Raw genomic sequence first — 24884 nt, 5'->3', positions numbered from 1 at the left:
ATGTATGTACGTTTGTGTATATGCATGTATGTGTGTATATTTGTGTGTGCATGTGTATATGTATGTATGAATATTTGTGTGTGTGCATGTGTATATACATATTTTTGTGTGTGTATGTATGTATGTAAGTATGTATAATTGTGTGTGTATGTATGTGTGTATGTATATATTTATATTTGTTTATGTATGTCTGTGTTTATATATATATATAAAATTGGACATATTTTTGTATGCGAGTGTGTGTATATTTGTTGTGTGCAGATGTGTTTGCATGTATATATGTGTGTATATATTTGTATGTGTATACAAGTATGTAATTTTTGTGTGTGTAAATATATTTGTGTGTATGTATATTTGTGAGTGCACATGTGTGAATGCATGTGTATATATTTGTGTGTGTTCATATAATGCACAGATACGAGATTATTCTATAGCAATCTAACATCTGGGACCTGTGGTTCTCCGTCTAATATGATCATTGCTTCTGTTTCTGTTCCTGAATTTCATTCCTCTTTATTGCTGAATAAAACTGCATTGTGTACATACATCATATTGCTTACTCGCTCACCTTTTGGTACACATCTATGCTAATTCCATATTTTGGCTGTTGTGAACAGGGCTGCCTGGATAGGCAGACATCTTTGTGATATCATGTGGTCATCGTAGTCTTAGTTTCTTGTGTAATCTCTGTACCAGTTGCCATAGCTACTCCATGATTTTACATTTGAAGCATGAGTGTCTTTCTTTTTCCTCCAACATCGTCAACAAAACCTTCTTTATTTTCTTGATAGTGTCCATTCTGGTTGCCATTAGAGGGGATCCTAATTTAGTTTTTCTTTGCATTTCCCTAGTGGCTAAGAATGCAGAATGCTTTTTACAGGTGTTTGTTGACTATTTGCACGTTGACATACTGCAGAAAAGACCAGAAACACTAGAAAACCTGGATATGTGCATGTAGAAGGACGAAACGAGATCTCTACATCTCACCTCCACCAACCCAAATGGATCAAGGACCGTAACACTACACTGAAAACTCTCAGGGTGTTAGGAAAAAGCTTCACGGTGGATGGATGGGTGGGGACTCCCTGAAATGGCACCGTGTATGGATAAATGGGGTTGGGCGAAACTAAGAGGCCTCAGCACAGCAAATGAACCAATTAAGTGAGCAGACAACCTGCAGAATAAGGGAAAACCATTGCCAGCTAGACATCTGGCAGATTCCAGATTAATGCCTGGGATATATAAATAACTCGAAACAACCTACACAAAACTAAACAACCCAGCCAATAAATGAGCAAATGAAATGAACAGACTTCTTTGATGATTCAAGACAACAAGTGCTACATCACAGATGATCTCCATCTTCTGACCACTGGCTATCAGTCTGCGGCTCTGGGTTTTGAACCCACGGCCTTCTGCATGCTAGACAAAAACTCTAGCAGCTGAGCTACAGCCCCAGCCTGCCCTTTCCTAATGCCTCACATTCTTCACTCCTACTTCTCTTACTGTGACTCAGTGGCATGCACTTGGTCGCTCTCCTTCACTTCCTTTGAGACAGGATGAAGAATTAACTGCTGTGTTGTTGAATTATGGAAACAGCAGAAGGCCTTCCCTGTGATTAGATGATCAGTCCATCTTCTGTACCTTGTGTTTAGAAGATTCTGGAAACACTCAGGAAATGAACTCTGGCATCATATAGACCTATGTTTTCACTGGCCGCCTACTGTGAAAGCTTATGTTCTGTCAACTTACCATGTGTAAGGCCAAACCCCTCCTTCCTAAAACAAAGAGGACACTGTTTTCCTGAGATAGTTACATTACAGACAGAGTGAGCATGTGTAGGAAGTGCACAGTCCAGTGGTCGGGAAGGAGTAACTGACCCATAGTCATATTCTTCTATGGACATCTTGTATCTGTTGTGCGGCTGGCAGTACAATGGTGGCTCTGTTTAGATCTCAGTGTTGTCAGTTGTTCCTGGACAGTAGGAACCTCCAGGAGAAGAGGCAGTGCAATGTGTACCTTTCATCGCTGTGACAAAAGTCCTGACCAATGCAGCTTGCAGAGGGAAGGGCTTATTGTGGTTCTAAGTTCATGGGCCCCTCATGGAGAAGGAGGCAGGAGAGCAGGAATGTGCTATGGCTGGTCACGCAGACCAAGAGGTGTTGCTGCCCACCTTTAGGGTAGTTCTTCCTACCTCAGTTTACAAAGCCTAGGAGCTCCTTTACAGACAAGCCCTGAGTTTGCATCCTAGGTGGCTAGATGAGCACAGATCAGGTAACCTCTCATGCTTAGCTTAAGGAGGAGCAACCTCCCTTCCTAGAGAGGTGTTCTGTAGGGATTCCCTTCCACTGACGTAATCCCACTTGCAGCAACATAGGGGTTTATTAATTAACTTTAACCATGTGCACACACAGGACCAGCGTCAGTCCCCAGCACCTACACCCAGCTCACAACAGCCTGTCATTCCACCTCTGGGGCACATGACGCCCTCTTCTGGCCTCCACAGACACTGTGTGCTTGTGGTGCACATATTCATATTCAGGCAAAAGTATTTATACAATAAGATAAAATATTAATAAAGTATTTTTAAATGTTAAAACTCCAGACTACCAAGGAAAAGTTTCTTTCTTTTTTCAGTAAGTTTAGCCCAAACCACTGCAACAAAAGTGCCTTTGATGCCTTTGTTGTTCGGTACTTAATAAATCACAGCACATAATTATGTTGATAAATTCCAGCAGCTGGGCTGACTCCTCTTTCCTGATGCTGGCTGGGGATGTCTCTGATAAATCGATCCTGACTCCCTCAACTGAGCCGCTATCCTGCCTGGGATCTGCTTGGCTCTACCATCGCAGCTGCATGGCCATCCATCACTTGGGCTCTTCATCCTTCTTCTGTGTCATCCGAGCAACAGCTGGTTCTGATAATGCATTAATGTAATACATCACCGAGCGCCACACTAGGCTGCCGTGTTACCCAGAAGCCAGTGTGATAGGGCTGGAGATGGGGAGGGGGGCGGGAAGCTAGTGTGCTGATGAGTCCACAAGTTTGGTTTTTGATGTAGGGTTTTGGTTGAGATTCACTTAGCACTTGAGACTTCTGAGCTGGGATTTTTTTTTCTCCTGAACAATCTGTTCTCACCAATCAGCTCAAGGCCATAGCTGCTGTTCTTGCTGATTTTGGAGAGCACATAGCATAATTTAAGGTCAGGGTCAGAGTGTGTGGGTTGGTGTCTACTTTACTGGATCTGCTGCTTTGGGCATTGGAGCTCATACTAGGCAATTGCGTTTATCTTCCAGCATGCCTCTTAGTAAATTCGGTTCATGGGAGACGGAGTTAGCAGAGAAGGGTCTGCAGAGAAAGAGAGAGAAAGTTCTGGGGCACCACAATCAGGGAACAAGTACTTCAAAAAGTCACACAGGCTGTCACTATATGACTAATTCTAAAAAGTTAAAGCCTTTATATGTGTAAATTAGGCACGGTTTCTATGTACAAAGGGATGGGCTAAACACAGATTCTCAAGCATTGAATGGGGATTATGTATTGTGTTTTCATTTGCTTTTGAGACTGGTCTTGGTCGGTCTTTTGAGACTAGCTCAGATCGGTCTTGAACTTGCTCTGTAGCAGAGAATGACCTTGAACCCTTGATCCTCCTGCTTCTACCTCCTGAGTGCTGAGTGTAGAGGTGTGTGCCACCATGCCCAGAGCTAGGAATAGAACCTATGGCCTCATGCATGTTAGTCTGGCACTCAGCCAGCTGAACTGTGTCTCAGCCCCCTAGAGCTGTACTGAAGGTAAGTGCCTCGTACTGCTCAGAATGCTGTGACGTCTAATCCTGGCTGTCAACTTGATGCAACTGGAATCAACTCAAACCCATGCTGCTGGGCTCTCCCGTGAGGGACTTGCTTGATCCGATTATTTGAAGCAGGAGGACCCACACTTCCTATGGGTGGTTCCCTCTGCTTCCAGTGACAGTACAGACAAAAGGATAAGAAGAGGGAGACCTAGCTTTTGCCTGCTTGCCCTCAGTCTCTCTAGCAAGCTCATCAGTCCTGTTGCTGTGGCATCCATTCACTAATATTAGCACCAACTTCTTGGGATTCCAGTGGACTCTGAAGACCAGCAGCTCTCCAGGAATCCAATGTCAGATTGGGCCTATGAGACACCCTCTCTCATGGTCTAAACAGTGGCTGCATTCTTGGGTTCTCCAGTGTGAGATAGTCATTGTTGGACTTCTAAGATCACATATTGTGAGCCAGCCTAATAAATCTTCTTTTAATAATGTTTTCATTCTATTAGTTCCATTTCTTTAGAGAACCCTGACTAATACAAATGCCACAATAGAATTCCACCATGACCCAGGTCTCCACTAATATTCTTGAGGCCTTGGTCAAGGTACTTCAGCATATCAGGTCAGTATAGGGAAGAACTGGGAATTCTTAGACACAGGTCCTTCTCTTTTTCTTTCAACATCAGCATCCACAGGTGTGACATGTGATTTTCCTGAACAAAGATCACCATGGAGACCCCTGCAGCCAAGCACTCCAGACCTGGTGACCCACAACCTCCCTCATCAGAGTCCTGTCACCTGCACAGCCACACATTCATTTCTTAGGTGATTTTCTTGCGAGTCAAGGTCAGGACCACTGGACTAGAGCTGGGCCACGTGTCTGAATTGACGGAGTTCTGCCTGCTGCAGATGTCCGTACTGGTGAATTTGTATTCCAAAGATTCCCATGATAATGGAGAACGCTGAGTGTCCACCAGCTGGCCTGCCCTGCAGATGCCCATATGGATACCCTAATAGACTGGCTTAGCACTAGACTTCAGCATCCCTTTGGTCCTCCGGGGAGACCTGTATATGGTAGAAGGTGAGTTAGAAATATAGAGGCAGATCTATAGCCATGCCAAGCTACTCAGGAGAGAGTGCCAGGATGCTTTGGTTTCCATGGAGACCAGGTGACTATAGCCCACCTTTAGCCCTGAAAACAGACTCCAGTGCTGGGAAGCACTGAAAAGCTACGGCTTGTGACAAGAACAGGGGACAGAACACAGTGGGAGAGATGAGCCCAGTTCCTCGCCCAGCTGCCTGTCCTGAGCTGCGAGCGAAGTTAAGAAGAATTTCTCCAACAAGAAAAAAAAATGAAATAAGAAATGGGACCAAACTGGAGACAGGAGGTCTAGGAGGGCCTCCAGCCACTGGGAACATACAAATAGGGCAGTCAGCTTTCTATCTATTTCAGCTGGAAGAGAGAGACCAGGGAAATATTAGTCTACTCTAGGACTGACTTCTTGGTTTTAAAACATACTGCATGTAGAAAATGAGGGAAGCTTCTTTAGGTGCATCTAATTCTTCTCTCTCATCTATTCTCTCCCTTCCTCACCCTCTCTCTCCTTATCCTCTAGCTACTGCTGGGGTGCCAGGTAGATGCTCTGTTTCTGAGCTAAGCCCCACCGCATGCCTTCTCATTTCTGCTGAAGCTTGGAGCTGGAGTGACGGTTGTGTGGAGCTTGCCCTGGGTCTGCTTCTTCTCATGCATCCTGGGGGTGGCTATGGGTCATTGATCCTTCCCCATTTCTAATGTGAGCTTGGAATCTGGGAATTTTGGGGGAGACCTCTGCATACCTGCCACTATCATCCCCAATGTTAGCATCGCACACCTGCGGGGAACGTTCATCACCAAAGGTGCTCAGGCCGGGTCGGGTATTTCTTTGATCAGCCCCACATTTCACAAACTTTCTCCCAGGGTTCTCAATGAGGACCTGTTTCTATTATGATCTAGCCCATTTCCTCTGCTGTATAGGCATAGGATCCTCTCAAACCTTGGTGCTGGGAGGGAACCCAGGCCCTTCTTCAGGCTAGATTACTTTTCTGCCATTGAGTTATATCAGGCCAATTTGACACTCGTGTGCATGTATGTGGTGATGAGGAGGATGCCCGTGCATGTGGAGGTCAGAGGTCATCTTGCTCAGGATCCCCACACCTTGCTTTTTGAGACAGGGTCTCTCAGTGGGACTTAGAGCTTGCTAAGTAGGCTAGGCTGGCTCACAAGTCCCAGGATTGTGCAGTTCTGAGACCAAACTCAGGTTCTCATGGTTACACAGTAAGCACCTTACCCACTGTGCCATCTCCACAGCCCCATTTGGGTAGCATTTTTGAGAATTTGTCTAAGACAATTTTACCGTAAATGGCAGCTTACTCTCATTTTTACATTTGAATTATTACTGTTTTATTATTTGAGGTGTGTGTGTGTGTGTGTGTGTGTGTGTGTGTGTTTCTCCCATGCGCCACAGCATATGGGAATTGGCTGTTCTTCTGCCATGTGGTTTGAATTTAGGTAGTGAAGCTTAGCAGAAGCCCAGTCTTTACCTGTTGAGCCTTCTCCTGGGCCAGGGAGTATATGTCATTGCTAAAGGGATAGCCAGGTTTTTCGGGACAGAAAGGATTGGCAATAAAAGCTTCTAGTATCAACTCATCCTCTTGCCTGTGGAGGATGTTCCTGCTCCCATTATGTCACATCAGCAAGGGCCCATAAAGCCCCACAGCAGAGGCTCCCCTGGTGGGCAAACATGAGATGCAGACCTTTACTGGAGACTGTGAAATATGTCCGTCTGAGAATGAATTCCACCCAGGTCTTAATGGAACCCTCTGGCTCACTAAAGGCATCAGTAGGAATGTCTTTTCCTTTTTTCTTCCTATGCCAAAAAGGAAATAGTTCTCTGTGTGCTTGACTCCTGTGCTGGATCTTCACAAGGTGCTGTGTTTGACTCCCTTCATAATTCTCACCTTCTTTCAGCTAAGTTTTATGCCTGAGAAATTGAGGCACAGGCTTGTTATTTCGGGGCCCCGGGGACACACACACGGGTGGTTGGTGCTGAAGTAGGTTTGAATATACCCACCTTGCCTCTGCTCACATGCTCGCTGTGGGGCTACAGTATTAGGAGTTTGATCAGTGCACTCCTGAAAAGGGTCCCAGGCAACTGCACACATCGCCTGTCTGAGAACTCTTGCTTCTTTCTTCCCACAATGCAAGACAGGGAACAGGTAGTTAATCCGATGCAGGCAACCCCGATTCTTTAGCTTGGCCACGGAGGTCACATACTAATGGTTCTTCGCTTGGTTCTTCGCTGTCTTCTACCCCCGTGTGCATCTCTGTCACCGGTGAGTGACTGCACCCTCCAGAGTGACTTCTTAGAAGAATCACCAGCTCACAGCTTGCTCAGAGAGGGGGTAGATGATGATAGCTCCCAGACAGTTGGACCTTGTTTGAGGGAAACTGGAGGATGTTGATGACCTCTGTGGGGCTTCCCCCTGGAAACAAGGTCCTTAGCCAGGTCCTGGATGGCATTCAGGAAGAATGCCAGAGCTGGATTCAGCTCTATTGGCTCTCTATGGACATTGAGCAATGGTGAGCCTGCACCCTCAGAACTTCAGAGGGGAGAACTCGAGTAGGCTAGTCTTCCTAGGGGTGGAGAGTTTCCAAGATGAATGAAGAAGCTATTTGTAAAAATGTTTGATGGGGCATGGCCCTGACATTAACAATATAATTGCTTAAACTGCCTTCCCACCCAGTTCCCCAGTGGCCCAGAGGAGGGAACAGCAATTAGATGCTGGGACTGGAGCATTTAACACCTTCTACATCCTTGCTAATACCCCTTTTAGCACCAGCAGGGACAGACCTCAGCCTTCTGCTTTGGTAGGAGACACCCTTTCCATGCAGGTAAGCACTGGCTCGTTTACACAGGTCTTGCCTTTCACAGCAGTTTCTCTATGTCACATTCTGCATCCTGAGAAGGTTGCTTATTTCCGTGGTCAGAGGGCATCTTTGAACCAGCATGAAGGCAGGGATCAGATCCCACCCTAGTGTTGAGATGAGCACGCTTTGGGCTTACTGCAGCTTTAGCATTGGTTTAGGAACTACAGCCATGTTCTTCCTTTTTATGGTAAATGTGTGTATAGTGAATTGGGCTTCACTGGTCTCCAGAGGGGTGTGTGGAGAGAAGGAGGAAGGATGAGGGTCCCAAGGTTTGCATCCCAGGAGTGTGTGTGTGTGTGTGTGTGTGTGTGTGTGTGTGTGTTCAAGAATACGAGTGCAAGCTGTGTAGAAGTCAAAGGACAACCTCAGAGGTCAGTTCTCATCTTCTGCCTTGTTTGAGGCAGGGCCTCTTGTTTTCCGTGCATAGATTGGGTTCCCTGTCCTAAAAGCTTCAGGCAAGTTTTCTCTCTCTGTTTTCCCTCTCATAGAGGGGGTGCTGGAGCAACAGACACATTCTCTTCTGCTTTACATGGGCTCCCAGGATCTGAACTTGGGTGCTCATGCTTACACAAGTGCTTTACCTATGAGCTGTCTCCCCAACCCTAGTTTTAATTTTTAATGATCATATATGCTGACATGTTTTCTTATGGCGTATTCATGCATACTTAGTTTAGATTAATCCTGCTGCCCCTCATCTCTATGGCCCCCAGTATCCCTTCTTCCACTTTCAAATCATTTTCTCTACGCCCCTCTTCAAAGCCCTTGCCCCTTCTCATGCCTCCTTACCTCGATATTCGCACTGTGTTAGTCAAGGTTCTCTAGAGGAACAGACCCGGCAGAATGGATCCATACACATTTAAAGGGGATTTGCTAATGGGACTTAGAGGCTGTGGTCTGGGTGTCCACCCATGGCTGTCTGCTGATGAGAAGGTTAAGGCTGTTCAGTCTACAAGGCTGATGTCTTGGCTGTACGAATCTGGTACTAGAGTTCCTAAAGAGCTTCTGGCCTTCATTAGGCGTTGGAATCCAGAACAAGTGGGTTCCAGTGCGAGTGAAGTAGTGTCTCAGCTTCAAGGTGGATGAACTTGCCAGAATGGGAACAAATAGGAAAAAAGGTAAAATGTTATTTTTGTTATATGTTCTTCTCTGTCGATAGCCACCAGGTATGGCCCAGATATAGAGTGGGTTTTCCTACCTCAAATAATCCAGTCAAGAAAATCCTGGGTATGCCCAGCTGCTTGGATCTTAGTTGTTTGGGGATATATTCAAGCTGACAAACAAAATTAGCCTTCACAGAACTCACAATGAGTGAAATACTCTTGGCTAAAACTCTAAGGTAGGCTCCCAATATGAGAGCAAACCCACTCACAGTGTTTGTCTTTCTCAGCCTCGATTACCTCTCTTAATATAATAGTTTTCATCTCTATCCACTTTCCTGCAAGTTATATATAAAATCAATATCTGGTTCTCAACTAGCTGTCCCAAGAGGGTCATCTGACCATGTACAAGGGATATGCTTTTGTACTGTCTTACCTGGGTACTGAAGTGACATCGAAGGGACTATCACACCCCCTCTATTTGCATGAGTTGGCTCTGTCAGTCCCAGAGGCAGTGGTGGCATGGGTGAGAGCCACTGACTTGAAGGATCTCACCGACTCCCAGAGTAATTGAATATTGATGAGTCAGGCCCAGGCCACATAGAGCTCTACTGCAAATGCATCAATTTCCCGAAGTGTAGAGGCAGGGACCCCACTCTCCACAATGCACCCCTGGGATGTCTTTCATCCTTCACCCCAGGATGCTCGGATGAGTGTGCATACGACTCCATCTTGGCCTTCTCCTTTGGTGAGGTCTGGGCACTGCCCACTTCTCAGGCCCTTCCAGCCGTGCTGTGGACGGTCCTCAGTCAAGAAACAGAGAGAAACATCTGCATCCCTGGCTGGCTCTCTAGTCACCTCTGGACTCTCCTGGCCCCACCCTCATTACCCCAGATGCCTTCTGTCAGAGCCTGGAGGCCCCAGAGAATTAGGCATGTCAGAAATCCTCAGAGAGTGGCAGATCCATTGTGCGCACCACTGAATTGGGTAATTAGGGAGGGCAGCACTTCAGTCCTTTTAAAAGCTTAGTAGGTGGGGAGAAGAAATGCCTCCTGACAGCTCAGCACATCCACTCACAAGGCAGCTCCGCCACAGGAAAATCGAGTTTTGTCACCAAATTGGGCTTTATTGGTCTCCAGAGGGGTGTGTGGAGAGAAGGAGGAAGGACGAGGGTTCCAGGTTTTGTATCCCCAGAGTGTGCGCGCGCGCGTGCGCGCGCGCGCGCGTGTGTGTGTGTGTGTGTGTGTGTGTGTGTGTATGTACATATGGCTAGGGTTCAACCTCAGGTGTTGCTCCTTAGAAGCAGGCTATCTTGTTTGGCCTTTGAGACAGGGATTCTCACTGGCCTGCAGCTTTCTAGTTTGATCATTGGGCTGGCTAGTGTTATGTCAACTTGACACAAGCTAAAGTCACCTGAGAGGAAGGAACTGCAATTGAAAAACCGCCTCTGTAAGAGCAGGCTGTAGGTAATATGATTAGGTTAATTAGCATTTGATGGGGGAGAGGGCCTAGCCCATTGTGGGTGGTGCCAACCCTAGGCTTATGGTACTGGGTTCTATAAGAAAGCAGGCAGGCCCACCCACCAAACCAATGAGAAGCAAGCCAGTAGGAAGCACCCCTCCATGGTCTCTACATTAGCTCTTGCCTTCAGGTTCCTTCCTGGTTTGAGCTCTGGTCTTTGCTTCCCTCAATGAACTGTGAGTCAGGAAATGTAGGCCTAATGAACACTTCACTTTTCAAGTTGCTTCTGATCATTGTGTTTAATCACAGCAATAGCAGCTCTAAGACAGCCAGACTGTCTGGATAAGAGCCTCAAAGATTCACCTCCCTCTCTCTCTCTCTGCTCCCAACACTGAGCAAATGATGTTCCAACAGGTTTAGTTTGCTCACGTGGGTTCCTGGGACTGAACTTGTGAACTTATGTTTGCAAACAAGCACTTCACTGGCTGAGATTTCTTCCCAGTCCTGATCTACAGATCCTTGAGTAGAGAGAGGACCTTGCTGAAGGAGAGGACTGTGCAGCAGTAGGAGTAGGGGTGCCCTGTAGTTCAGGCAATCTCAGCATCATGACCATGTATGTGGCAGGGAGGGGGAGGTTGGTTCACTTGCCCAGTGAGGAGGAAACTCTTTTGTCTCCATGCTCCAGGCTCTCATTCTGACAGACTTCAGAAGTCTCCAATCTACCCTAGTGCCTTCTCCACACCCTGAGACATAAATCAGACTTGGATTTGATTGCTTCTTCTCCCCCAGAGGTCAACTGTGCTCTGAATGGTGGAAAGGCAAGTCTTTGGGGTGTTGGGGGTCTACTGTGTGGCTTTTACTGGGGGGGGGTAACATAAGCACATATCTAGTCACTCCAGAGAAGGTGCTGATGGCAGACTAAAGAACCAGTTCTATGTAAGGCCTTCTCGATGATTCAGTAAGTTTATTGGGTATTACAGGACTGTGGATGGCCTCAGAACAGCTGCATCACAGAAGGTTTCATTTCAGCACCTGTAACAGTTCACAAAATCCTCGCCCCTCAAGAACTTTGGGCAGTTCCACTGAAGAATTATGGACTGCTTCTGTAGCTTCAGGGAAGAGTTTTGGGGGATGGGGCTAAGGAGGGATCTAGAGAGGAAATTCAGGAGTCTTTAAGTTTCAGGACCTTCCTAGGTCTCATAAGTTTCCTGAGCCTGGTGAGTTTCTTTCATTCCCCCCAGAAGGATCATTCCAGTCTACAAGAAATAGCTGCTTATGAAGTCCTGCCTGTCCTAAATCCACAGGCCTCTCTCTTCTCTGTATATGTCTCCACAGCAACTTCCCCATTTTCTCTTTGGGAAGATGGAAATATGTTCATCTCTCTCCATCTTCTTCAGTTCCTTTTACTTCTCCCTTCTAGCTTAGTGTCTAGGTGACCAGCTCACCTACTTCACACATCACCACAGAAACTACCTGGATTCAAATCAGTACCTTGTCTTGGGACCTCTTTGGACTGCAGCTAAATCCGATTTTCCGGAGGCACACATGTGATTTAATGTGGGATATCTGCTCATCACTTAACTCAGGGAAGTCTTTTCCCCTCACTAATATCCATGAGAAAGCATATGCAAATGTCTGTAATTGAACATAATTAAAATAATGAGAGTTGAAAGAATACGATATTCAAAATAAATGCAATAAAGACTTGGACACGGCCATTATCCTAATTCAAGGTGATTACTTTATGATTATGTTACTGGAGCCTCTAATATCTCTGTCTTTAATATAATTTTATTTACTTTTGTGAGGCAGGTGCTCTCAGAGTGGGACATGGTTCTGTGCTACATCTGCTTACAGTCATTTTGTACTCCCTCCTAGAGGGAGGACCATGACACTTTGACCGGACCCTGTGGTTTTGTTACCTCCCTACCACCTGCACTCACAAGCATAAACCCGCAGGGAGGTGGCTGATAGAGAAAGGGCAGGCAGTAAGGCATCCTGGCATCCTCAGGAGCTCAGCTAAAGCCTGCCTGGGAGTACATAGTAGGAGCAGCCTAGGATCAAGGGCTGCATCCCATCCATGCCTGGCATGGTATCTTGTTTCTCACAGAGACATTCCCCTGCTTGGTCTTTCCTCCAGACTTTTTCTTTTAACTAGACAAAGCCTTAGTGTTGCTATGGTGGTGCATGGATGGCATAGGATAGGGATACGGCTCTGATTGTGGATGGTTGGGTCCCACCTCTGCTTTGTTCTGGTTGTGTGACTTCGGGTGAGTTAACCTGTGTGGATCAATTTACTTGCCTCCCTCCCTCCTCCTTCCCTTCTTCTCTGTCTCCGTATCTCTGTGTCTCTGTCTCTGTCTCTCTCTGTCTCTCTCTGTCTCTCTCTGTCTTTCTCTCTGTCTCTGTCTCTCTGTCTCTGTCTCTGTGTCTCTGTCTCTGTCTCTCTCTCTGTCTCTGTCTCTCTCTCTCTCTCTCTCTCTCTCTCTCTCTCTCTCTCTCTCTCTCTCTCTCCTTTGCTCCTTCCTTTCTTCTTTACTTGCTTTCTCTGCACTATGGATCCAACCTAAGGCCTCATACATGCTGAGTGAGCATTTACTACTTCTTTTGATTTATTTTTTATTACCAGCCCTTATTTTTAATGTGAGACCAGGTCTTACTAAGTTGTCTCGGCTGGTCTTGAGCCCACTTTGAGACCTAACAGAGCTTAAACTCACGATCCTTCTGCCTCGGTCTCCCAAATAGCTGGAATGCTTTTCTTCAAAAGAGAAGGCAGCGGTTTGTCTTACTGTGTCTCCCCCTTCATAACAAGGCACTCTTTAGTAAGAACTGGATATGAAAACATGCTTTTGGGATGCTGGTCAACTAATGTCAGGAGATGGGCCAGCTTGTAACTGTTTTGCTCAGAACTGTTTTGCTGTTTGTGAGGGATAGTGTCTGAGGAGAGTGCCAGAGAGAATGGGTTTGTGATCATGGCCTTCATAGACTCTGACAGAGTAGAAGTTATTTCTGTCTCTTAGTTACTCTTGCTTTTCTGCCTGTTTGGGCTCTGATCTTGGAAGAAGAGATATCCAGAGTTAAGGTTCAATTGCTTTGGGGGTGGGAAATGATCTCACCCACATGTGTTGCTGCTGGGTCCCGAGGCTTATATTAGTCATGGATAAGATTCTGTGCAGTCACCCAGGCTGTGGCAAGCAAACACACTGAAAAGTTTAGAAGAAAGGGGGATAATGTCATTCCTGCCCACCCCGCCACATCTACTCTCAAACAGGTTCAGCTATCTGGGAAAAACCTGGCACATAGGCCTGGGAAAGGCCTAGGCCTCAAGCCATACCTGGTTAGGTGTGTTTACTGCCTTCCCAAGAGAGTATTTTGGCACTGTCATATAGGACATGTTTCTCTATCCACACCAATGTGATCTACTGCCCTTGCACGACAAGTCATCACCCCAGAGCAAACACTGGGTGATGTGTGGACACTGCCAATACACTTCCAAAAATTAGTTGCTGTTCTTTTCAAAGCACCTTCTGTGGGAAGTGCATGCAGTTACAGGATGGGTTACAATAGGAGGAGATAGATGGAAAGGTTCCGTTGCATGTGATTCTCTAGAGAAGCGACTTCCATGACTAACTCAGATCTCATTTGCTTGTGAGGTGGGAGAACTGAGTCCTATCTCCACTGAGACTTGATGCCTAAGAGTGTGTAAAGCTTCAGTCCCCGACTTCAAACATGCCACTTTGCAGACAACTGTCATGCAGCTGTAACTCACCAGCTCTCCCTGTTTGTACATGTGTGTTCTGTGTACGCACATGGGAGCACTGAGACCTTCTCTCCTGACTGTGCACGTGGCCTGTGTTTGTATATCTGTGTGTGCATGTATGTAGATGTAAGCAGACAACCTCGGGAGTCAACTTTTGGTGCCATCCATCTTTTGGCTTAGAACTCACTGAGTAAACCAGACTGGTGGACCAGCCAGCCCTAAGGATTCCCCTCAGCTCTAGGATTATGAGCCAGTGTCACCATGTCTGGGCTTTCCTTTTTAACATGGTTTCTTGGTGTTTCTGATAATTAGATGCTCGAGCCCTGATAAAGATTTTTATAGTTGTCTTTGTAGATTCTGAGGAAAACTCGAATCTCTGTGAAGACCTGCAAGACAGCAGCAGATGTCCCACACTGCAGAGCTGAGATCGTGGGTGGGCACAGAATGTCAGCCCAGGCAACTCTGGACTCGGGTCTTCTGTTCCTCTTTCCTCACCCCAAGGCCCTTTCAGACCCACAAGAACTTATCTGTCTAAACTGAAATGGATGGAGACCAAGCCATGACCACAAGGTCGAGCCACTGACCTTCTGTCTTCCATCCACTTACCCATGATAAATAAATGGAGGTGTGTGGACACTGGGACCTCAAGAGTGATGCTCCCTGGTCTCTGAGCCATAGCAGCCCATCCATTATCCTTTCTGTAGCATGTATGTGGGAAACACAGCAGAGAAAATGCCTCTCTCCCCACTTATTTGAAGGTGTGTGTGTCTGGGAGGGAAGCTGGAGATGCCTGAGCCTCCACCTAGGGAAGGAGGCAGCAAGCACACAGTCATGGTGATGTGTTCACCTTATCCACCAGGCATGAGGCACCTTATCCACCAGGCATGAGGCTGTGTTCACTGAAATGTTGGCTGTTATTCTGTTTGACTTCTCATATGCTCTTGGGTTTGTGTGTTTAAGATTAATGAGGCATTAGCTCTCAATCAAGGAGCCATAATCAAGAATACCCATTTAGCTGCAGTCAGTCATGACTCTGCATTAATTAATAGCATTTGACCTTTGTGTTTTGGGTGGAATGATGCAACTCTGCCTTTTCCTGAGCAGTTCCTTAAAATTAATAGCATGGACAATGTTGCTAATATGGTGGAGCGGTTCATTTGTGTTAAATGCTGTGCTTGTGATTAATGCAAGATAGGTAATTCTGGGAAAGGATATCTATTCCTGCAATCTCACCCCATCTCTACCCCCATCCCCCGATGTGTGTGTGTGTGTGTGTGTGTGTGTGTGTGTGTGTGTTTGCATGCATGCTCACATTTGAATTGGGCTCACATGTGCCACAGCATGTGTGTGGAAATCAGAGGACAACCTCAGTATTAGTCCTCACCTATCACTATGTGTAAGACAGGCTACCTTGTTCGCTGCTGTGTATACAAGGCCAGCAGCTCCATGAACTTTTGGGTATTCTGCTTCTGCCTCCTATCAATTATGGGATTATGGACAGACAGATGCTAGTATGCTTAGCTTTACATTGATTCTTTGGATTCAAACTCAGTCCTCATACTTTCATAGCAAGCATTTTACTCTCTCAGTTGTCTCCCCAGCCCTCTATTGGTTGTTTGTTTGTTTATATTTTTCCTTATTTGTTTTTTAATTTTGTGGGATGTCAGGTTCTTTTCTCAACTTGGGACTTACTGAGTCAGCAGGACTGGCTGGTCAGTGAGCACAAAGGAACCTGTTGGTACCTCTCCTCTCAGACACTGGGATTACAGGTGCATCCTATCATGCCCGGTTTCTTATGTAGAGGCTGGACTTGAACTCAGGTCCTCGTGATTATATGGTGAGCCCTTTACTGACTGATTCATTTCACAAACTCATCTATATTTGTATCTTTGTATCAGCTATCATCTGTCTGTCTGTCTGCCTGCCTGTCTGTCTGTCTATGTATCTATCCATCCATTATTTCTGACACATGTCTCACTATGTTACCTTGGCTGACCTAGTAGTGCTCACTATGTAGACCTCCAGTTTGGCCTCCATCTCACAGAAATTTGCTTGCCTCTGCCTCCTGAGTGTTGAGATTAAAGGTAAAGGCTCATTCTTACTTTTGCAGCAGGACCCACAGAATGGGAGAGTGATGCTTGGGTGGTCCCATCAAAGCCCTTTGCCACTGGCGATATTGGTAATTTTGAGAGGTGCTCTCCTGAGTGCTACAGGAGGAGTCCTTCTCTAACTCTGAGGTTGACTGGATTTGGGCCCCTCTGGCTTTAGTGGGTGTGCAGTCCCAGTGCAGGCCAACTTAGAACTTTGGTTTCCTGGGTCACGGGTGGATGGGAATGCTGGTCATACAGCATTTGCTGAGAGTTCTCCCTCTGGAGCTCAGCAAGCTTTCCTGAAAGGACTGAGTGAAGACATCGCTAAAAATAGTCTGAGCTTCTTATGTGTGTGCGTACGTAATTTGGGCATAGTCGAGCCCCTTTACTTATACTCCTTGAACTCCTCCCTGACTCACCTCTCTCCAAAGTTCATGTCTTCTTCATTTTTACAAAAAGAATCCCTTGGATCCATTTAGTGCTGCCTGTATCAATGTGTACACAAGACATGGGCAAACCCTGAAGAAAATGGGTTTCCCCTCCTCAGAAGCCATGGAACACCAGTAGCTACCAAGCCTTATAACCCCTACCCAATCTAACCTGAAAATTTTATTGACAAAAATAGGGGCGGGCTGGATTTTGCCTGTGGCTTGCAGGTGGTTTCCCCTCATTCGAGACTATAGATCCCATAGGGGCTTGGACTGTGTTTGACTCCAGGCTGTATTTTTGTGCCTACTAAACTACCAAGGGCATATTGGGGAATGCAAATATCTAAGACTTAAGAAATAGAGCTCCGCATGTCTGAATGGTATCGGTAGACCCATGAGACTAGAGTAGGAATTGTGTTTTCTGGTGTCAGAACCTAACACCTAGATCCAGGTGACTACCCTTGTAACTGGCTGTGGATGCAGGTGGAAAGGGGCAGGAGAGTCTCTTTCCCACAGCCACAGCCTCTCCTAGAGTCCTAGTGCATCCTGGGTTCCTGACACACTTCTATAGTACACTGCAGCCTGTCCTGAAATCTCCGTAATGCCTGTCTGCCTGCCTTCTCTTCCTTCCTCCCTGTCTCCTTCCCACTTCATTTTCTTACCTCTTCCTCATCTTCCTCCTTATAAATATATCCTGGTCCTTGCTACGTAGCTCAGGATGGACTTGAACTTTCTGAGACCCATCTTGCCTCAGCCTCAGAAGTGCAGGCATTAGAGATGTGGGTTACCAACCTTGTATTTAACAATGCTTAAAAAAATATCATTCCACGTCATGCGGCATTCTTTTCCTAACTATTTTTATTGACTGCGCCATCATCTATATTTTGTTTAGACAATCTCTTTTAGAATGACATTCATGATCTGCCCCTCTCTTTCCAACCGCCATATCCCATGGCATTCCCAGAGCCTGAATCACTATCTGTCCTGCATAAATGCATGGCCAGGGTTTTTGTATAGATAGGGAAACATACTTTTTTTGAGACACAATCTTGCTGTGTAGCTCAGACTGTCCTTGAACTCATGTTCCTCCTGCTTCATCCTCCCCAGCGCTGGGTTTATAGGTGTGAACCACCACCTCCGGTTCCTATTTTCAAACCTTCAAAACCCTAAGACAGGTTGACCTCTGTGGATTTTAGAGTCTGACTAGAGGTGTATGAAAGGTTCTTTAAGAGCTCAGAAACAACAGTCTTTCAATAATAATTGGGTATGTGTGCATGTGCACTCATGTGTGGAGGTCAGAGGTCAGTGTTGAGTGTCCTTGTCTATCATTTTCTGTGTTATGGACCAGGTCTCTCACTAAACCTCACACACTGGCTGTCTAGGCAGGCTGGACAGTGAACATCAGGGAGATACCTGGCTCTGACTCCCCAGCACTTGGGTAACCACCACATGCTGCTCTGCCTGGCTTTCATGAGTGAACTGAGGGTCCGAACTGAGATGCTCAGGGCTGCACACAACCAAGGAAACCATCTACCCAGATTATCCTTCTTGGATTATGCAGGAACATTCATTTGACCTCCTCATTTCTCAAAGCTCACCTCCCATCACATGGTGAATTGGGAGGTGGGGCACAGACATTTAGACAGCTGTGACATCAGTCTGCCTATAGCCTAACTCATCTGTGTAGCTCTTCTGCATTGGGTACCTTCCTGCAATCTACCCTTCCTTTCACCTATTCCTAGAATGTGGGTCTACCAGGAAGCCATGTTTTGAAATGAAAACAGTAGGAACATAGGCCAGGACAATTGTTTATGACACACACTGGGTTTTCTTTTCTTTCTCATTTTTGCATATGTATGTGGTACAGCATGTGTGTACATATGTTCAAATGTGTGGTAGACATATGCTTGTATAGGTATGTGTGTTTGTGGAGGCCAGAAGTTGATATCAGATGTCTGTTTTAGACCATTACCACCTCATTCATTGAGGCAGGCTCTTGTTGACTTACCCATCTGGCATTGGGTAGATGCTGGGCGTTATGGCTTGTATATGCTCGGCTGAGGGAGTGGCACTATTAGAAGGTGTGGCCTTGTTAGAATAGGTGTGGCCTTGTTGGAGTAGGTGTGTCACTGTGGGTGTGGCCTTTAAGACCCTCATCCTAGTTGCCTGGGAGCCAGTATTTTGCTAGCGGCCTTCAGATGAAGATGTAGAACTCTCAGCTCCTCCTGCACCATGCCTGCCTGGATGCTGCCATGTTCCCACCTTGATGAAATGGACTGAATCTCTGAACCTGAAGCCATCCCCAATTAAGTGTTGTCCTTATAAGAGTCGCCTTGGTCATGGTGTCTGCTCCCAGCAGTAAAACCCTAAGACACAGGGCTTCTGGTCCTCAACCTTCTGTAGAAAGTACTTCCTACCGAGCTGTCTCCCCAGCCCTACACTGGGTTTTCTTTAGAGGCACACACTCAGCATTGTCCCCATTGTTCCCATTGTCCTGTCTCATGAGGGAGTTTCATTTTGTTTTGTTTTCAAAACAGAATTTGAAATAGAGGAGTTTGGTGTGAGGAGGGGCCCTAAGAATAAACCTGGCTTCTCTGGTGTCCGTCCAGGGTTTTGCTTCACACCTGCTGCGCCTTTGTCACTAATGCCTTTTAAATCTGGCGACATCTTGTGTTGCCTCTGTTGGAGTGAGCCAGGTCTTTCCTACTGGGATCCAGCCAAGTTCTAGAGCAGCTTCTGCTATTCAATCAATCTGGGGCCTTGGCCAAGTTCCCTCACCTCTCTAAGCTTCAGCATCTTCATCTGCAAAACCACAGAGTAGGGGCCTCAGGTTCTGTACCAGGGAACCAGGCCCACGTCCCAGAAGAAGAGATGGATCTGTGTTCTACCTACAGCCTCTCCTACATCCTCCACTTCCCTAAGCAGCAAAATGGTTCTGTGGGATAGACACTCTCCATCTGTCAGGAGAATCAAGAACCAGCTTTTCAGAAGCAAGCAGGCTGGATCTTGAGTTGAGATTGACTGAAGGAACCGGAAGTGGATCCATAGGAGGCAGGTCTATCCAATAGTTAGGGTTACCTGCTCCCGAACCAGACAGCCTGCCTTGCATGAAGGCTCTACTACCTAACTCTTGTCAGAGTTGATGGCACCATGACAAGGTATCTGAGGCCAGACATTAAGGAAGGACAGGGGGATTTCGTTTGGTTCATGGTTTCAGAAGACTTAGCTCCTGGTTGACTGGTTCCACTGTCTCTGGACCCGCAGTGCATTGGAGCTTGGTCTGTGTGTATGTGTGTGTGTGTGTGTGTGTGTGTGTGTGTGTGTTGGAGTGGGGGTGGAGTGGGGGGGTAGTGATGGGTCAAAGTTGCTCACCATATGTAGCCATAGGGTCAGAAGTGGACAATGCCTGCATTGGAGTTCTCTTCCTCTTTTCCCTTTTGTTCTATGTGGGGCCCCTGCCTGTGGGATGGTACCCCCCCACACCCAGGGCATGTCTTCTCTTCTTAACTTTCTCTGGAAATATCTTTACAAGCACATCAAGAGTCATGGTGTCTCTCAGTCCAATCAAGTTGACAGTCAAGATCAAGATCATGGGTGACCTTGTACACTGTATATGTATGTGTCCATGCCTGTGTGTGTGCATGCATGCATGTGTGTGTGTGTGTGTATGCGTATGTCTATGTGAGTGTGCATATGTGAGCATGTATGTTTGCATGTCAGTATGTATGAGTTCATGTGCCTGAATCAGTGTCCCTGCATGTTAGGAAACAACTTCAGGTTTTATTCCTCAGTCAACATCACATTTTTATGAGACAGTGTGTCTCAAACTTACCTGGAACTTAAGCAAGATCTAGGGATAATCCTCCTGTCTCTTCCTCCCCAATTCTACGATTATAGGTGCATGCCACACACTTTTGTGGGGGGTTTTGGGGATTGAACTCAGGTTTTCAGACTTGCACAGAAAGCAGTATACCCACTGAGCTATCTCCCCTGCTCAACCCCATGCATTGAAGTCAGTTTCTCTGAGGCTCAGTTTCCTTCTCTGGCAGATAACAATGCTTCAAACAGTTCACAGCATCCTAACGGGGATTAAAACGGTTAATATTTGCAAAGATTTAGAAGGACGTAATGGAAAATACTCTCTAAGTGTTTGTTAAATAAAACCGAGTAGCTGTGGCACGCAAACATGATGCTGGTGTGTTAGAGTCCTTCACTACATGGGAGCATAAAGAGAGACACAGTAAGGTCTCAATTACAGGAACGCTAACACCTTTCCCTCCTGCTTCAACTGTCTTATTCCGTGACCATCGACTCTCAAAATAGCGGAAGCATTTCATTTCATCGGTCCCTCCAGAACACCTATTGAGTGCCAGTAGATGTGAGCTTGCACCTGACTTTAGAGATCCTCATCAGGGTCTATCGATGCTCAGCTCTAAGATGGTTCTAATAAGCTTTATTGACTCAGTGAACCTCCGAGTGCTTTCTATTGGCAGTAGCTGTAAACCATCTGACATTTGGATGTCCTTTCTGAGAAACATGTTGAACCTCACATGGGATACCGAACTCCCGGTGGTGTGTGTGTTTCTTACTCAAGGGAGCAATGGATGCTGGATACATCGCATTCGTGGGCTTATTGGAGACTAGAATTGGATGGGAAGAAGGACCATGAACTTTGGTTGCACAGTAGTTAAAGTGACAATGGTGTGTAGATACAAACAGCACATATGTGCACACACACAGACACACACAAACACACACATTCTTCGCAGGGGTGTGTGGTGTGTGTGCAAGTGTGTTTATGTGTGAATATGTGTGCATGTGTGCTAAGGCATTCAATTAGAAATCAGAGGGTAACTTCAGCTGTCTTTCCTCATCTGCCACCTTGTTTGAGACAGGATTTCTTGTTCACTATCCATATGCCAGGATGGCTGGACATGAGCTTCGAGGAATTCTCCTGTCTCTGTCTCCTGTCTCTTTGAAGGAGCTCTGCAATTGCAGATGCCTGCCCTAGAGTCGGGTTTTCTGTGAATTCTGGGAATCTGAAAGCACCTTTTCATGCTTGTGTGGGAAGCACTTTCCCTACTGTGCCAACTCTGCTGCCCCTGGGTTGTATATTTTAATGAGAGCATAGGGATTTCCTTTGGCTTTAGAAAATTATTTTGTAAAAAGTCACTTCATCGTAATGGCTAACATGAAATGAAACATCACAGACTTGCAGATCAAGTCGCATGGCTCAGTATCAGAAGTTGATGCATTTTCCAGCTTCTCAGTGTTGGTGTTGGGGCATGGTGACACACCACACCCTGCAGCTGAAATTTTCAAATACAATAGCCATGTAAGGCAACATGGAGCCTTCCAGGAACTGGGTTCTTGGATTATGTTTCATGAGCCCATCTGGACACTCATTCCCTCCCTCCCTCATCCTGCCAATGTTTGTTGAGCATCTGCGATGGGCCAAGCACCTGCCAGAGCTGAGAGAACATTGACAAACACAGCAGTATCCCAGCCCCGAGGAGCTCCTGGTTTAATCAGGAGACTATGAAATTGATCATTATAATACGAGGCCTTAAGTGTTGCAAGAGAGCGAGGCAGCATTGTGCTCTGGCATGGTGACATCTGAAATGGATTATTCAGTCCCTCTAGTAGGAGGCCGTAGGCTCGCTGAAGGATACTGAGGGCCTTCTCTCTGTTCTCCTCACTCCTTCGTCAACACCCAAAACTCACCCTCCCCACTGTGACAACCAAGAGAAAAGGAAGAAAGAGGAATGGAGGGAGGGAGGGAGGGAGACAGAGGGAGGAAGAGAGAGAGAGAGAAAGGAATAAAGAAGAAAGAAAGAGAGTGAAAAGGTGTCTCTTAATGTTGTCAAACAGTTCCTGGGGACCAGCATTGCCTTTGTGAAGAAGCATTGTTGAGTGGAGATGTTCACATGATTTCTTGGGAAAGAAGCAGCTGATTCAGTCAGGAGAAGCTGGGTGGAATTCTGTGAAGCATACTGGCTTTTGAGCCTTCAGCAGGAGTCTCCATGGCAGTTGAAGAGGTCAAAGTTGAGTTACCCAGGCAACTGGGGCTGCAGAGTCATTGCCGAGCACAGGCTGTGCAGGCAACAGTGCACTGTTCTTTGTAGCGGAGTGCCAGAAACGTCCACCTACAACCTACAATGTGTGCAGCTGCGGGCAGCCAGTGACAGCTATGAATAGAGCCCAGCAGCAAATCACTGAAAACCTGTTCATGATATTTTGATATTAATTTAAAAATATGTAAGTTTTTATGTGCACGAGTGTGTATATTTGTGAGTGAGTGTGTGTGTGTGTTGGTGTGTGTGTGTGTTGATGTGTGTGTGTGTTGGTGTGTGTGTGTGTGTGTGTGTGTTGGTGTGTGTGTTGGTGTGTGCTGTTTAGAGAACAGCTTGCTTGCAGGAGTTGACTCTTTGCTTTCACCAGGACGGTGCCAGGGCCAGTACTCAGCTTGTTTCTGTGGCATCTCCCTTGACCACTGTTTGTTGATTTAAAAGAGAAACGTGGTTGCACAGTTCTTCAGTATGATATTTATGACAATGCCATGCTTTAATGTCATAAGGTTAGAGATGTCTGCATAATGTACCACAGATAAAAGTAGGAGGGCTGGCTTGGACTCTCTGTCAGACACACATGTCAAGTTTGGGATTCCAAAAGTGATGGAGAAATAGGAGAGTTTGTTTGTTTGCACACCTGCTCACATGTGTGGAACATGCCAGGTGAGGACATCATGTACCTAATCTGTCACTCTTCAACTTATTCCTTCTAGGAAGGTTCTTTTTAGCCAACTGTGGGACTTGCTGCTTCAGCTAGACTGGCCGGCCAGCGGTCCTTTTTCTCCATACCTTACACATGTGTGCATGGCTATTCCGGGGTTTTATGGGTTATTAGGGCTCTAAACTCAGGTCCTCATGTTTGTCCAGAAACTGTTATGGGCTATTCTCCTAGCTCAGTGATTTTCATATACAAGAGAGTGCCCAGGTTTGTAGTGCCTCACCTCTGTGAGTGTTTACCTCCCAGCACCTCTGGTGCCAGGACCCTCTTTTCCTCTGAGGAGACAACCTGCTTCCTTCGTTCTATAACTAGGCTCTTTTAGTACAGACCTGACTCCATAGACTTGGTCTGTCAGATTAGTATTGTGTTGACAGGGGAGTATAAGCCATAGGCTCTGTGCCACATTCAAGATTCTTCTAGAACTTCCATAGATGCTCCTTTTGTCGGGGTCATTAACTTGGTGCAATGTGATGTGTGACTCTTAGAGTTTTGAAACCCTGACCAAATAATTAAGAGGCTGCTGGCACCAGGAAGGGAAAGTGAGACTGAAGACAGTTCTCACTGCCCCAAGATTTGGTTCCAGCGGTGCCTGAAGCCTCTGGAACATGGTTTTCTGTATTTAGAGCATGGCTTCCCACCTCAATTAACCTCATCTAGAAACTTCTTCATAGACATGTATAGAGATTTGTCTCCTAGGCAATCCTAGATCCTGTTGGCATTGACAATGACTATTAAGCATTGTGGTAGGTATGGGAGCAGAACCTTTCATTCTCAAGTCCCGAGACGATGCTGTAGCCAGAGCTAATGCTCTGATGAAGGGTTTGCCGGTGAGCTTGAGCTAGGGCACCCGTGAGAGCTGTACCACACCCCAACCTACAGACACTGTGAGTTAATATTTGCTGTTTTGAACTGCTAAGTTTTGGAGCAAATACTTACACCAGCATGAGCCAACTAATACAGTGAAATTTGTTGCTAATTTATTTTGCAAACATACTAGGCACTCAAAACATGCTTGCCAAATGATGACTGGATGGAGTCTAAACGGCAGCCCAGATGCTTGGCAGATAGCCAGGGCAATGGTGCATTTTTGAGCTGGAAATGTGGGGGTAGGGATATAGCCGAGAGGTGAAAGGTCTAGAGACTTCTGAGATCCAGCAGCCATGGTGTCCACAGGAAGTAATGTGAGCAGCATATGAACAATGAGACACTGGGTAGTTGTCATTTAAAGAGAACAGTGTCTACTGTCTGTGCTGAGAACACAGACAAGAGGGCAAGGAGGAAGCAGGGAGAAGCCAGGAACTATAGAGAAGCTCAACACATCACCACATGAGAGAGAGATGGAGATGGATAGACAGATAGACAGATAGACAGACAGACAGACAGACAGACAGACAGAGCAAACTATGGCTTGCATGTGAAATGTCCTACCAGCTCATGCATTTAAAACACTTGGTCCTCAGATGGTGGTGCTATCTTGGGAGGTAATGGACTTGTTAGGAGGTGTG

This window comes from Rattus norvegicus, chromosome 10 (assembly GCF_021556685.1).
Source record: "Rattus norvegicus strain SHRSP/BbbUtx chromosome 10, alternate assembly SHRSP_T2T, whole genome shotgun sequence".
Classification (NCBI taxonomy): domain Eukaryota; kingdom Metazoa; phylum Chordata; class Mammalia; order Rodentia; family Muridae; genus Rattus; species Rattus norvegicus.
Note: the sequence above shows the minus strand (reverse complement) of the source record.